The sequence below is a fragment of the Periplaneta americana genome, chromosome 9, assembly GCF_040183065.1.
Source record: "Periplaneta americana isolate PAMFEO1 chromosome 9, P.americana_PAMFEO1_priV1, whole genome shotgun sequence".
Lineage (NCBI taxonomy): Eukaryota > Metazoa > Arthropoda > Insecta > Blattodea > Blattidae > Periplaneta > Periplaneta americana.
The window spans coordinates 142849467-142864503 of NC_091125.1; the positions used below are offsets into that span (position 1 = coordinate 142849467).

General features: G+C 36.3%; 1 protein-coding gene across 2 annotated transcripts in view; it reads right to left on the minus strand.

Annotated features, from left to right (window-relative positions):
* The window catches only part of LOC138706571 (proton-coupled amino acid transporter-like protein CG1139), a 221105-nt gene that overhangs the window by 178888 nt on the left and 27180 nt on the right, over nucleotides 1-15037 (minus strand). Inside the window, exon 1 of one of the 2 annotated variants that reach the window (XM_069836051.1) lies at nucleotides 3314-3646. The exons of the other annotated variant lie outside the window; for it this stretch is intronic. The gene's annotated coding sequence lies outside the window, so the exon portion shown is untranslated. Of the gene's footprint in view, nucleotides 1-3313; nucleotides 3647-15037 lie in introns of those variants that run through there. 2 annotated transcript variants of the gene reach the window in all.

Here is a 15037-nt window from a genome sequence, read left to right on the forward strand (position 1 = left end):
TCACGCAGAGTTTGTGTGCACTCGTGGGTGTCTGGCGTCTCGTCAGGCCACTCGAGTTGTGTGGATATAAAGGGAAAAATGGATGCGGTATCGCATGGAGTTCCTGGGTAGCTCAGTTGGTAGAGCGCTGGTACGTTCAACCAGAGGCCCCGGGATCAATACCCGGCCCCGGAACAATTTTCCCTTGAAATTATTCAAGTCTGCTAGACAGGGAGCTTTACCTGAAAACTAGACTTTCAGATGGCTAAATTATTTGAAAAAGTATAAGAACCTTTATGTGGTGGAGCCTTTAGTTACATTTTGATTTTTTTTTTACAAAAAACACAAAAATGTCTCATAAAATGTAATTTCTCTCTTATTTCGCAGAAACACATTCCGCATTTTGTGCTCAATTTCGTATTTTGTCGCGGATTTAAAACTTCAATTAGGCCTTTATACTCATAACATTATTTTAACAGCATTTGACCACATTTCGCATTTATTGTGGTTGCGAAACTTTACCATCTCTAATTGAAGAGGTGGATTCCAAAGTGTCCTAAGTTATTTTTATTTATTTTTTTTTTTTTCAGATTTTAACTCGTTTCATTCATGTTTTGATTTATCTTTTTCAAGCCCTTACATAACTACTGTGTAAGTTTATTTTTGTACGATAGCGTGTTTTCTCATCGTTACAGCAAACGGTCGCCACGACTGAAAGTTGATTTTACTCAATTCATAGGTGCCAACCTAGATAAGTGTGTTAAAATATTACAAATAACTGCTCTAGAGTTGTAATGAAAACCACTGCCTTCTATATATGCTACGATTCTACAATGCATGTAACACTCATACGGAAAAAACAGTGTTAATTAATATATTATACGAAACAAATCACTGCATTTGAAATTGAACTTTATTTAAATAATTCAAATTTCACTTAACAAAAGAAATAATATGTATTCCATTTGAACTCGAAATATTACAAGTACCTGAATCAATTTTGCTCTTTCACATTTAAGTTGATGGTGAAGTTTGTACTTGGTCAGGCTGCTAACCTTCAGTCTACTGTTCATAGTGTAATGTAATCTACGTACTGTATAGGCCTATTAAGATTTTTTAAAATTTTATCTTCAAAATGTACAATTTTTTTTTTGCACAATAGTATAATACACGTTTGCGAAGTGCATTACAAAATCTCGGAAACTGAAAAACTCGCAAACTTTTTCTCGATTTTGTAAAAAGAATTTTCCAACCTTGTATCGTAATATAGCTACTAATAACACACTCTCCTAAGTTTTGATTTATATCTGAAGAAACATATGCAGACACAAACGTTTTCTCGATTTTGTAAAAGAATTTTCCAACCTTGTATCGTAATATAGCTACTATTAACACACTTTCCTAAGTTTTGACTTATGTCTAAAGAAACATATGCAGACACAAACTTCTCCTCGATTTTGTAAAAAGAATTTTCCAACCTTGTATCGTAATATATAGTCCGACCATCAGATCTGTGCCCCCGTAAGATATGCGAACTGAACCTTAATTCCTTTTCAGCCTCTGCAATTCATTTCTCTCCCTGTATTCCTATTTCTCTCTTTTATATCACTCTCTCTTTCTCTCGCCCACTACTCACAATTTTGAGCCTTCTTGCGGGACAGTTTATTTGCACTTGCAGTCCGGTGTTGTCAACTCAACATGAATACTGTAGCACGGAGTGGTGAAAGAAATATTATTAAGCAAGTAATAGCATTTTGCATAAGTCAATCAGCGTCATTAGACCTACTTAAATTATATTATGAATAAGTAATAATTAACCATATATTATTAGAAGCAATATTCAAGAGACATGACACTGTTTGACGGAAGTTTGACAACATCCCTATTCGGCAAGTTTCGTGGCCTGCTGTTTGACGTAGTGGGAGAGAAACGGGTGGAATGGGGTGAGTAGAGGCGTTAACTTTTCCAAGAACGACTACAGCGCTGAAGGGGCATAGATCCGATGGTCCGACAATAGCTACTATTAACACACTCTCCTAAGCTTTTACTTATATCTGAAGAAACATATACAGACACTAGAGTCAAATTTGTTTCGTCAGGTTTCGTCATTTTTTTATAACATGTAATTTTGACTTAGGACATTTTGAAATCCACCTCTTCTATTATAACGTATGATCTATACTAATAATAAATCTGTAGCCGAAATTTTTCTGGTAATTTTCGATTTTCCAAAAATAATTGGTCCTAACATATATAATTAACCACCCTGAAACCGAAAATCGCATTTTTGAAATTTTTGTTTGTATGTCTGTCTGTATGTTTGTTACCTTTTCACGCGATAATGGCTGAACCGATTTATATAAAAATTGGAATATAAATTAAGTTCGTTGTAACTTAGATTTTAGGCTATATGGCATTCAAAATACTTTATTTGAAAGGGGGTTATAAGGGGGCCTGAATTAAATAAATCGAAATATCTCGCTTATTATTGATTTTTGTGAAAAATGTTGCATAACAAAAGTTTCTTTAAAAATGATTTTTGATAAGTTTTGTTCTTTACAAAATTTTGATAGGACTGATATTTAATGAGATAAATGAGTTTTAAAATTAACATAACGCCATCTAAGACGGTGCAATGAATTAAGAACAAACGACTTCGTCTATAAAGGCCTTGGACAATAACAATCGAAAGTTATTAAACATAGCCTACAGAGAATGTTTCTGTGTTTGTATGAAGTAATATCAGAAGCTAAATTAACCGATTTGTATAATTAATTATTATTTCACCATTGGAAAGTGTAGTTTCTCTAGATGGACATAATGCTATAATGTTATTACAGTAACGTCTGAGTAAATCGAGGACAGGTAAGATTAAAATAGCTTCTTATGCACAGAAAATTAATAGGCCATTTTGTACATTCGTTTTCTGTATTTCTTAAAATAATATTTATGTACACTCATTTTAATCTCAGAGAATTAACGAACAACGAGAGTGTATTGATTTAGTATGCAGTAATAGTACGTTAGCTTAGCAATCCATTATTTTATAATTCAAATTTTAACTATGCTCAATTGAATCGTGTTAAAATACATAAAATACATATGCAATAAATGCAATGCAAAAAAAAAATTGGTAATGAGCGAAGCAGATTATCTTGCGCTGTTGTAAAAGTTGTTCCCTGGATCAAACGTCCTATTTTAATTATGTAATTACTTTATATTTATTTCTAACGGGTGCAGCGGAGCGCACGGGTACGGCTAGTAATAGGATAAAGTTTGAAGTATTCATTTTGTCCGGTTGATGAATGTAAAATATAATGTTGTGTGGGCTTACCTTTCAAAATTTGTAGCGTGAGATTTGGTTTTCTAGAGAATTCCGGGCCGTCACTGACTCAGAACTTGCTCGACGTCGCCGATTGTTGACCCCGCGTGTTGCTGTTTCGGTAGAGCTCACAGCTCCGAACCACTGCCACCTGACACGACTTTGAGGAAGGCCCGGCTTTTAAACTGGCACCGTAAAAGAAAAACTGGACGTACTTTAGCTTTTGTTGCATGTGAGAGATGTTCGTGGAATCACGATGGCGGGGGATTTGCACGTGGGGTGGAGGGGGGGTTAAGCGGTGTGATCCAACCGGCTTCAGAGTCGGAACTGACGGTGTACAGCTCGCCCGTGCGCCTTTATCCTATATCAGGGCGCTCCCGGCGGCTATCTCAAATCAGGTGGTCAATTAATACGTACTCTAAACAAACGGATTCACTCGTCATACAGATTGAACAACTTCCCGGCGTGACAAATCGTGCTAGAGAAGTGTCAAGCCAAGTGCCACAGTGTTTTCGACTGACCGCTCGTAGCTGATAGCTATCTCACACCGTTTATTAGCATTCCGTTGAAGGAACTGAAGAGAATTTTGAAAGGGAAAAACCCAAATACTTACAAAATGGACAAAGGACAATGTGAAAAATGGAACACAGAGTAATAGTAATATACGTTACAAGAGCGGTATGTTGACGTTTTCATGGTCGAGGAAAAGATTGAAAAAGCGAAACGTAGTTGAGCTTTTTTAATATCCGAGAACATGAAAACAAACATAACGCTCGTGTATCGTACATTATTTTGTGCGAAGATCGTTTATTACATACCTGAAAGACGAATTTCTAATTAGTTGCAATGAAATCTCCATGTTGGTTTCTGTTTAATGACGGCAACTTCAGAAAACCAAAATATCTTTCTTCAACATTGTTGCTATAAAATGTTTTCTGTGTTTACTATAGCCTACTCCAGCAGGCCGTGATATACGTCTGTCTTTTTTTTCCCCCAGTCTATAAATGCGAAATTAAAACAAACGGTAAGGTTATGTAATGATTTATTTTTCATTTTAATATTTTAACAATATTATTTATATAGCATATTGCAGTAATAACATCGACATCTTTAATCTTGTTGATTTTTTCACGGCTTCCTTAATGTTACTTGTATCAGGAATGCAATAAGTTTCGTGGAGTAGTAGACTTTACTTAATTTTTGCAAATATTTAAAAACAATAATTAACATTGCAATTTAGGTGAAATTGCAGTGGTAAGTTTCCAATTTATAATTGTTGCTATGTTAAACGTCTCTAAAAATAATATGTTAAAGGCTAAAGCAGTAAAATGAATGTCGCGCTTAAGCGGTAAGAAGAGGGAAATTGTTATGTGTGTTACGTTGGGAATACTGAATGTGGTATTTCACACTTACGCGTATTGGTTCTGTGCGGAAAACAAGCAAATACGCACGATCTCGCACAAATTATTTTTTTAGTAGTATCAGGTTTATTGAAATTGAAACAAATTGGATTTTCTTTTTCATTACTGACATTAATTAAATCTTACTTGAAAGGAAGAGAAGTTGTGAATTTCCATGGGTATACTTTAACAGTAAATTCTGGTGTGCCTCAAGGTTCTAATCTTAGTCCATTGTTGTTTATATTGTTTGTTAATGATATTGTGAATCGTGTAAAACATTCTAAAATTCCATTATTTGTCAGTGGCATTAAATTGTATACAGAAATCAAAACTATATCAGATTGTAAGCTACTTCAAAAAGATATTACAAACTTACATATTTGGAGTTGTAATAATAAATAGTTCTATATAATATTAATAAGTGTATACGTATGATCTTTTCTAGGTTGAAAAATACAATTAAATTTTTATATAAAATAGAGGGAAAGGTTTTAACACCAGTACATGAACATAAAGATTTAGGTATGTCATTTAGCAGTAATTTTACATTTCGTAGTCATATTAATAATATTGTAATTTTGGCCCATAAAATTTTAGGTTTTGTTATGAGAAATTCTTGTAAATTTAAAGTCAAAACTATGGAAATTTTGTATAATTCCATTGTTCGAGCTAAATTATAGTATGTTACGGTTATCTGGAATCCAGTTACTAACAGATATATTCTGTTACTATAAAACATTCAAAAACTAATTTCTAAAATGGTTATATTATTGTACACTTTATAATAATTATCCTACTTAGGAGAGTTATGCAACAGTGCTTCAACATTTCTGTTTCACCAGTTAGAAAATTAGACGCAGTTATCAATTTTTAAACTTTCTTCATAAAATTAACAATAAGTTGGACTCTGTTATTTTATTATATGACATTATAGACCTGTGCACCCAAGTTTAATACAAAATTTCGAAACTTATTTTTATACTAAGGGCAAATACTGATTAACACAAAAAAGCTGCGGTTTTGCAAGTGTTGCAGTTGTACAATAAATTACATCCTCATCCCAATATTGATATTATCAATATGAAATTTTCTAAATGCAGAATAATTTATTATATTTTGCAGAATATTCTTATTAGTTAATTTCAAGCTAGGCCTACTCGTGCTTTCACACCTTATTTTTTTTTTTTTACTTTCTCTCTTTTTTGTTTTGTTTCTGTTTTTAATAAGAACACATTTCCTTTTTCTTGCCCATGTATTGTAAATTATGTAAATTCTAATCATAAACATTGTAATTGGGCTTAGCCTATGCATATTATCCTGGACGCTGAATTGGAAGAAGTGGACCAATTGCTTGGCCACCATGATCTCCTAATTTAAACCCCCTGGACTATTATTCATAAACAAATAAAATAAATAAAATAAAAATAACCAATAAATTACTTTACTAAATCTGGGTATAACAAAATATCTTCAACCGCTTGGAGGATGAATGTACTAACCTCACGTTATCTCCGTACTGGTTAGATGTCCGTCTACATCTATTGCTTTTAGGTTTAAGTGGGCGTGGATGCCTTTGTCTCTATTAGGCCGTTTCCACTACCGATTCGTATATTATTGGCGTATATATATATATATATATATATATATATATATATATGTGTGTGTGTGTGTATGTGTGTGTGTGTGTGTGTGTGTGTGTGTGTGTGTAATGGAAGTGAAATAGCCTTGCTGATTTCCGGAGCGAATAGCTTATATTGTATGTAACAAAATACTATAGTATCATATTGGTGGAAATTTCATAGCTTTTTCATAAAAAAATTCTTTTTTTCCAAATGTTAAAAAGTTTAACTCGGTAACTGTTGTGAGTAGAATTGTAATTTTTGTCCATATCGTTAGAAAATCTAATAAAGAATAATTTACCCTTCTGACGTATTTCAATAGCTTGCACGGTTTTCGTGTAAATTTAATTTTAAAAACCCCTAAATTAAAAATCATTGCACGAAGCGAACGCGTGGCAACGTCTTGGCATCTTACGTACGGAGACTCACCGAGTTCGTTGACCTCTTACATCTGTATATGAGTAGAGTGTTTTAGTGACGATGTTGCCGGACTGCTGAAACTCCAAACTCAATTTTCTAATTAACCGTGCATTTAATCACAAAACGTAATATAGGTTTTCCATTCATTTACGTGTATTCTACTGTATAGTCTCTTTCAATCTGCAAGGTTATATATTCCTCAGTAATATAATGTTAAAAGTTCTGTAATCAAGATGTATGCGTAATATTCTCTCTTTTCTTCGTTTTCTATGTCTCACCATTTCTTTCGTTCTTATTTTTTATTCGATTTTATTTCTTTTTCCCTTCCTTTACACTTTTTGTTTTGTTTTGACTTTGTCTGCTGTTTTTCCTTCTTTGTTGCTTTTTTTCTTATTATTTCCATAGGCCTATTCTTTTCTTGTCATTCCTTCCATTTCTCTCGTTCTCTATTTATATTTATATATTTTTTGTTTTTATTGCCCATTATATTTCTTTGTTTATCCATTCCTTCTTTCTTTTGCGAAGTATTTACGACATCATCCATACTTGTGACTAACGTTATCAACATGAACATACAGAATCTGAAAGCAATGTTGCTTGGTAGTTCGTTTTCCATGCGAATTGGTTTAGTCGCAACTTCATATTTAGTTTCTTGTAGCCCTACAAGTGAATATAATTCCCCGGTATTTAAGTATTTTCTGATAGTTTCTTACGAACTTTAACTTATCATGATTTAACAGTTTTCTTCAGAATTCTCTTATTATCGAAACGAGTACAACCGTAGGAATTCACCTCTGTTTCGTGTGTAATTTATTGTTCAAATACATAGTGTGTCATATGAGGAAAACTCATATATAATGTTTTACTTATCAAAGTTTGATACCCGGCTGCAAGTTTTTTTTCCCCAACCTTCGTCCTTCTCGCTTGTCAGGTCCGGTTTTTGTTTGTATCCATTTTCCAAAGTGGATTTGCAAGTTTCAGTTAAATAAAATGCATATTTCAGCTACACACTGCCGAGTTCACAGAACGTAGTTTGAAACCTAATTGCATTGTGTTCCAAATCCGTGCGTAGAATAATCGAAGAGTCCTTTAGGTCCTTTTTTCATTTCACACCTCAACGTCCAAGAATAACTGTAATTCCATTTTGATTTGTAGCAGGATCGGTGAAAATATTAACACTAATATTTCTACATTTTTTTTAGAAACTTAGCTATCAATATTATTATCGTTATTCCGAAAACAAAGATTTGTCACGTTATATTGTGATGATATATTTAAGTAAAATAATAGTAATTTATGTATTAAGGGCGTAATAAAGGTATTTATATCGAGGGTGTATGTTACCAGGGGTGAAATACATCAAGTTACGTCCTCGATACATACATAATTGTATTGTGCACTAGTTCGTTACTGAATAAATACATTTTTAGAGAATAGTTTTAAATAAAAAAAAAATTCACTTTGCCTTCCCGAGTTTCTTTTGTTTCCTTGGAAGTGATATCTAGGAATTCTGTATTGAATAAACAAAGTTCATTTATGTCGCAGAGAATGGAAAAATCCCTTGAAATTCCTTCAGAAGTTACTAAAGAAAGTGAAGGTAAGTTATTACCAGTGAATTCTAGACATCTGTATAATAAGGATTATAATATACAACATATATTAGCGTCGAGCATTTTAAGCGCTATGTTCAGTTCAGTTTGTCGAGCATAGCGAAGTTCGATATTCGCCGATGTTCGATCAGCACAAGGAGGTTTGTAATGTTTGTTTGGACTTGTTATAAAAATATTCTCTCTCCTCCGCTCCCATCTCTTCATGTTTTAACAGCTTAAGAATTTTAGCATTGCGATCAGTTTTTCATATGGAATAAGACGAATTCTGTAATACCTTGGTTACCTCTCTCATGTTCGAACATTGCAGGATACTAGTATAGCCTATACATACATACATACATACATACATACATACATACATACATACATACATACATACATACATACAGAGGCGCATCCAGGAAGTAAGTTTCCCGATTTTTTCCCCTTGAAAGTAAACGTAATTAGCCGTGTCAATTGCGCATGCGTAACAGATCTATGACGTATCAATCATATGCCAGCCGGACAGGTCCCGCCTGGTGCCAGTAGCGTGGCAGCAGTGGTCCGAAACGGAAGTTTTTATTCCTTCTCCCGCCGCCTGCGAGGTTCGGTCGGTGATAAAGTTCTTTAATGCACAAAGCATTGCGCCAATTGAAATTCATCGGCAGCTCTGTCAGGTCTATGGGCCGAACATCTCTCTCTCTCCCTCTCCCCCTCTCCCTCTCCCCCTCTCCCTCTCCCCTCCTCATCCCCTCCTCCCTCTCCCCTCCTCATCCCCATCCCTCTCCCCTCCCCTCCTCCCCTCTTCCTTCCCCCTCCCCTCCATACCCTCCCCATCCCTCCCCTCCTTCCCTCCCTCTCTCTCTCTCTCTCTCTCTCTCTCTCCCTCCTGTCCTCCGGTGAGCGTTTTGGCAACGACGAAGAGCTGAAGACGTCTGTCACACGCTAGTTCCATTCACAGGCGGCAGAGTCCTACGACAGAGGGATACAAAAGTTGATCCCACGATACGACAAGTGTCTCAATTCTGATGGTGGCTATGTTGAAAAATAGCTGAAACTTTGCTGTAACTGTTTCCAATAAATGTTTCCCTGAAAGTGTGTGTTATTTAAAAAAAAAAAGGGAAACTTACTTTCTGGATGCGCCTCGTACATACATACATACACACGTACACATACATATACATACGTACATACACACTTACATACATACATACATACATACATACATACATGCATACATGCATACATACGTACATACAAAATGGGTCAAAAGTCGCTTTCCCCAATATTCGTTCTTAGGTCTCATACTTGTACACATATACAGATGTCATAATTTGAGTAAACGAATATCTGGTGTAATATAAGTGGTGGGTTGACAACCATGTTCGTGCGTCAACTGTTTTTCCCATGTCATGTTTGTTATTGTTGTTTACTTTTATTGTGTTTGGTTGTGTCTCTATGTAATACAGTAACTAGTTTCTTCCAATGAATCGCAAATTAACCACAGAACATGTTTTTTATGCTACAACGTTGGTGGAAGCAGAGTAAAAACAGGGCCTCCATTTTGAACAAAATGTGTAAATGAATTTGTAGTCAAATGTAAATGGAATGTAATTAAATGCAAGTAAGTGTTTGAGAAAGCGATTTTTAACACACTCTGTATATATCGGTGGGTTAAAAGTCGTTTTCCCCAATATTCGTTCTTAGGTTTCATACTTAAACACATTTACAGATGTTATCATAACTTGAACAAACGAATAGCTGGTATCATAGAAACATTCTTTTTTGAAGAAACGGTTACCAACGACCGATATCGTCACATGGTAGAGGAGGTGATTATTCCTGAACTTGAAAGCAGACCTCGTTTTGCCGATATGAAGTTGATATGGCAACAGGATCGAGCACCTACTCATTTTAGTGTAGGAGTGAGGGACTTTTTGAACCAGCAATTCCGTGAATAGATTGGCCAACGTGGCACAACAAAATGGCCGCCCAGATCATATCATACGACCGGACATCATGTGATTTTTCACTGAGGAATATCCTGAAAGATGTTTTTGCTCAGAAACTGCAGAATCTGCATCAGTTGCGATAGATGATCGTGAAAATCGATTAAAGTGATCAGTTATGTTCTGTCATCTGTAAATCATTGCCTAAACGTTGTAAATTGTTTATCGAGAAACAGGGCCTCCATTTTGAACAAAATCTGTAAAGGAATGTGTAGTCAAATGTAGCTAAATTGAATGCAATTAAATGTAAGAAAGTGTTTGGGGAAAGCGACTTTTCGCCCACTATGTATATATACAGGGTGGCCCACTTAACTCTTTCATGAAAGAGACAGGAGCAATTGAGGACCGTTTTTGGAAAACTTACTAACTGAAAAAGCTAAATTTTACAGGAGAGACAAAACACTGTAGTAAGCAAAATTTTGCTGCAACTCTCACATAGCAGAAAGCAAGTTTTGGAAAAACGATCACACTTTGACACACTGCAATGAAGAGAAATAATCAAATTTTACTAAGACGCCTTGAACATCATGTAGAGGCCTGCCTTATGTTAACGAATCCATCAAAATCTCAGTTCTGCAAATTTTGCAATTAGCAAGTTTTGCAAAAACGGTCCTCAATTATATTCTCTCTCTCTCTTAAAAACAAAACAAAAAAAAAACACACACACACAAAAACACTAGCTTGCGTTTCAACGCACGACCTCAAGATACGAGCCCGAAACGCTACCGTTACGCTATCACGGTAACACGCAAAAAGTTCTAATTATAACTGTAGATATCAGGCAACGTGGGCCAACAACATGTAACATCGCCTGTCTCCTGATTGTAGCGGAGATACCCGAAGGGAACTTAGTTTCTAAAGAGCGGCCACTTTTTCTTTTGACAGCTGTACAGTTATAGCACTTCAATCCTGTACCAATAGGGAGCACAATAGGATTCCGTCCTCTCGAAATATCAAGTCAAACCATGCCTGTTATTATTATTATTATTATTATTATTATTATTATTATTATTATTATTATTATTATTATTATTATTATTATATAAACATAATTTATTATGTTATTATTATTGTATAAAATAATGTATTATTGTCATTATTATTATTATCATTATTATTATTATTATTATTATTATTATTATTATTATTATTATTATTATTATTATTATTAGTATCAGTATCGTATTACCTCGTCCGGGGAGGCCCTCCATGTCCTTGTGTGGTCAAAAAAGTATGCATGCGATCCACAGTTTAATTCCTCTCCCGACAGGTCGCGGCCCTGTAAGGCCCGGGTGGCGTGGGTCGTGTAAATGTACCTAGAAGGGAGAGGTTAAACTAAGGGAAAGAAAGAAAGAAAGAAAGAAAGAAAGAAAGAAAGAAAGAAAGAAAATATCGTATTCGTTGTTATGGTTCTGTATACGTGTGAATTTGAATTTTTCTGCGCAGGAAGTCACTTTTGTATCTAATATGCAGCATCTAGTAATTGAAGAGGCGACGATGAACTTATCACTTACTATATCCTGTCAGTTGCATAGCAACTCATTTAGCAGGTGATCTCACTTCTTCCTCTAGAACCTATTGACACTTAGAAAACTAACGATCAGTACAAATATTTGAGTCTTTTTGTTATTTTATTCACATTCTTAAGGAACGCTAGTCATTAATAATCCGCGGGATTTCGTGATGATGCAGCATGTGACTGTGTAGTCATGTGACTACTTAAGGCAATACGAGATAGGATATACGCAAGACTAGGGCCATACTAGCAGGTCTAAGAAATCTTCATTTCTTTACTGGGAACCGAATCTGTTATACTGGAAGTTCAGTTCAAAATGTGTCTTGGCTCGCTGTATGCCGTCATGTGGCTAGCTGATGAGCCTAGGGAATTCAATCTTCCTACACTTCCGCAGCTCAGGTGTATAACATAAGAGGCAGAGAAGTTGGCTAGCAAGTACGGCGTTCATTCTGAAGAGTACGTACCGATACGTACGGTAACGCCGGTAGTGGCAGGAATGTGAACTGTTTGGAAATACGTACTGTCGGGATATGGGGAGAGGGTTAAGACGATTACTTACGTATTTGTTGACTGACATTAACTTCGACGGTCAACATGGACACGGAGCATTTGATTTGTGTTGTGGAATGTTACCGTACGCAACCGATGATAACAAATATCCTGCGTACGACTTGCCGGCGCAAAACACAGTTCGAAAGAGGTTATGGTAGCACACAGACCGTACAGACCGCCATCTGTTGCTACGACGTTCAAGTTATACCGTACACGTTCTCAAGTTCAGATTGAAGAACGCCTTAAATAATAGGCAACTTCTCTAACATATAAGCTGAAACTCGCTTCAAATCGGTGACCCAACAACAGTGACGTCATGACACACTTTGAAATGAACACCCAGTATTAGATATTAGTTTTTGTAGTCGAAAATTCTGTCACTCAACAGAAGCAGAAATCAATTACAGTATGTTCAATAAAAAATCCGTATTCCTTAATCCGGCCTATAAAAACTCGTGTTTGTACATTGTAATATCAGCGTTACAATAAGTTCAAATCAAAATGTGCTGAGAATCGATTGAAGAGGAGAAGATAAAAGATTGTTCAAGTGGTTGAATAAGTGGTCGAAGTCCAACAGCATATCTAATATACCGTGTAACCTTGAGATATTGAAATTATTACAGCACTTCAAAGCAAGGGAACCTCGCTTATTACAGCCTGAAAGAGAGACCTCAGCCTCAGAATAAAATACGAGCTATAGAGTGACTGACTGGACAAACATATCGCCTACTTTCCGACTCGCTGATTGTACGCATTCGTGCGGATCTCATCGAGCGATAGAAGACCCTTAGGCTAGGGCTCCACTAGCTGTGTTTGACAGCTGTTGTGAGCTGCAGACTACTGCCTGAAAATGGAATACACGCAAAACAATCTAGGTGGCTATATGGGCAGTATTTCACTGCGCCTAACAGAATTACTCCGGCAGTGCCAAGGTCTACTGCCGGAGGAATAGAACATGTTCCATTTTCGTGCCGTTATCTGTCGCCGAAGCCTGGCTCCACTGGCCGTAGTAGTCAGCTGGCAGCTGTAGTAAAAGTCTACGTTTCGCAGTGTTTGCAGTTGTGTCACAATAGTATTGTTGATTGATTGTTTGCAATTTGTAAAATGGAGCTTGATAGTGGGCAAATAAATTATTGAAATTGAGAAGTATCCTGTACTGCAAATTTGGGGTGCCAACTTGTTTTGAAGAAAATACGTGAGATTAAGAAATCGACAAAATTTCGAATATAAAATTGACAAATACTCCGTTCAGTTAGCTACTAAAAACAACTTTATTCTACACTTCGCCAGCTAGGATTAAATTACGAGTATTTTGAGACAGATTTTTCTCGCGTAATCGTTAAAGTCGACTGCAGTTTTCAGCTCTGATTTGATTAGATGTGTCGTGCTCCTGTTTCGAACGTCTGTCCAATTGTCCATGAGGCGAAACACCCCCTATGTATGAGCATTATTACTTCATATGCTTACTTACTTACAAATGGCTTTTAAAAAACCTGCAGGTTCATTGCCGCCCTCACATAAGCCCTTCATCGATCCCTATCCTGTGCAAAATTAATCCAGTCTCTATCATAATATCCCACCTCCCTCAAATCCATTTTAATATTATCCTCCCATCTGTGTCTCGGCGTCCACAAAGGTCTTTTTCCTTCCGGTCTCCCAACTAACACTCTATATGCATTTCTGGATTCGCCCATACTGCTACATGCCCTGCCCATCTCAAACGTCTGGATTTAATGTTCCTAATTATGTCAGGTGAAGAATACAATGCGTGCAGCTCTGCGTTGTATAACTTTCACCATTCTCCTATAATTTCATTCCTCTTAGCCCCAAATATTTTCCTAAGAACCTTATTCTCAAACACCCTTAATCTCTGTTCTTCTCTCAAAGTGAGAGTCCAAGATTCACATACAGAACAATTACTTCGTATGCTTAGAACAAAATTCCGACATCCAGTAGGACTAAAAGAATTTAGCTGGATATTCCCTAAGTTTGTGATGCATTGCAGCAAAGATACCTTCATGTTTTCTGTTACTTAATATTGGATGGTCCACACCTGTGGATTAACAGCTAGAGCGTCTGGCCGCGAAACCAGGTAGCCCGGGTTCGATTCCCGGTCGGGGCAAGTTACCTTGTTGAGGATTTTTCCGGGGTTTTTCCTCAACCCAATACGAGCAAATGCTGGGTAACTTTCGGTGCTGGACCCCGGACTCATTTCACCAGCATTATCACCTTCATTTCATTCAGACGCTAAATAACCTGAGATGTTGATAAAGCGTCGTAAAATAACCTACTAAAAATATATATAGGATGTATCCGCCATTTTCTTTGTAATTTTCGACGACTGCGAACCACTAGCAAACATACAATCACCTTGATAAATAGTGTGCTCATTTCACTGCAATTTTTGCTTGATCTTGTAGTACACAAAGAACATCACACGCTGTTTTCAGCTGAACAACAGGAGTGGAGCCGAGCGGAGCAGTAGACTACGGCTTTCACACGCAGAAAATTTACATTAAGTGGAGCCACCTTCTTGGAGTACAAATCTAGGCAGTAGAATGCAGCTCACAGCAGCCGTCAAATACAGCTAGTGGAGCCCTAGCCTTACTGAGCAGATCTCTATTAACATGT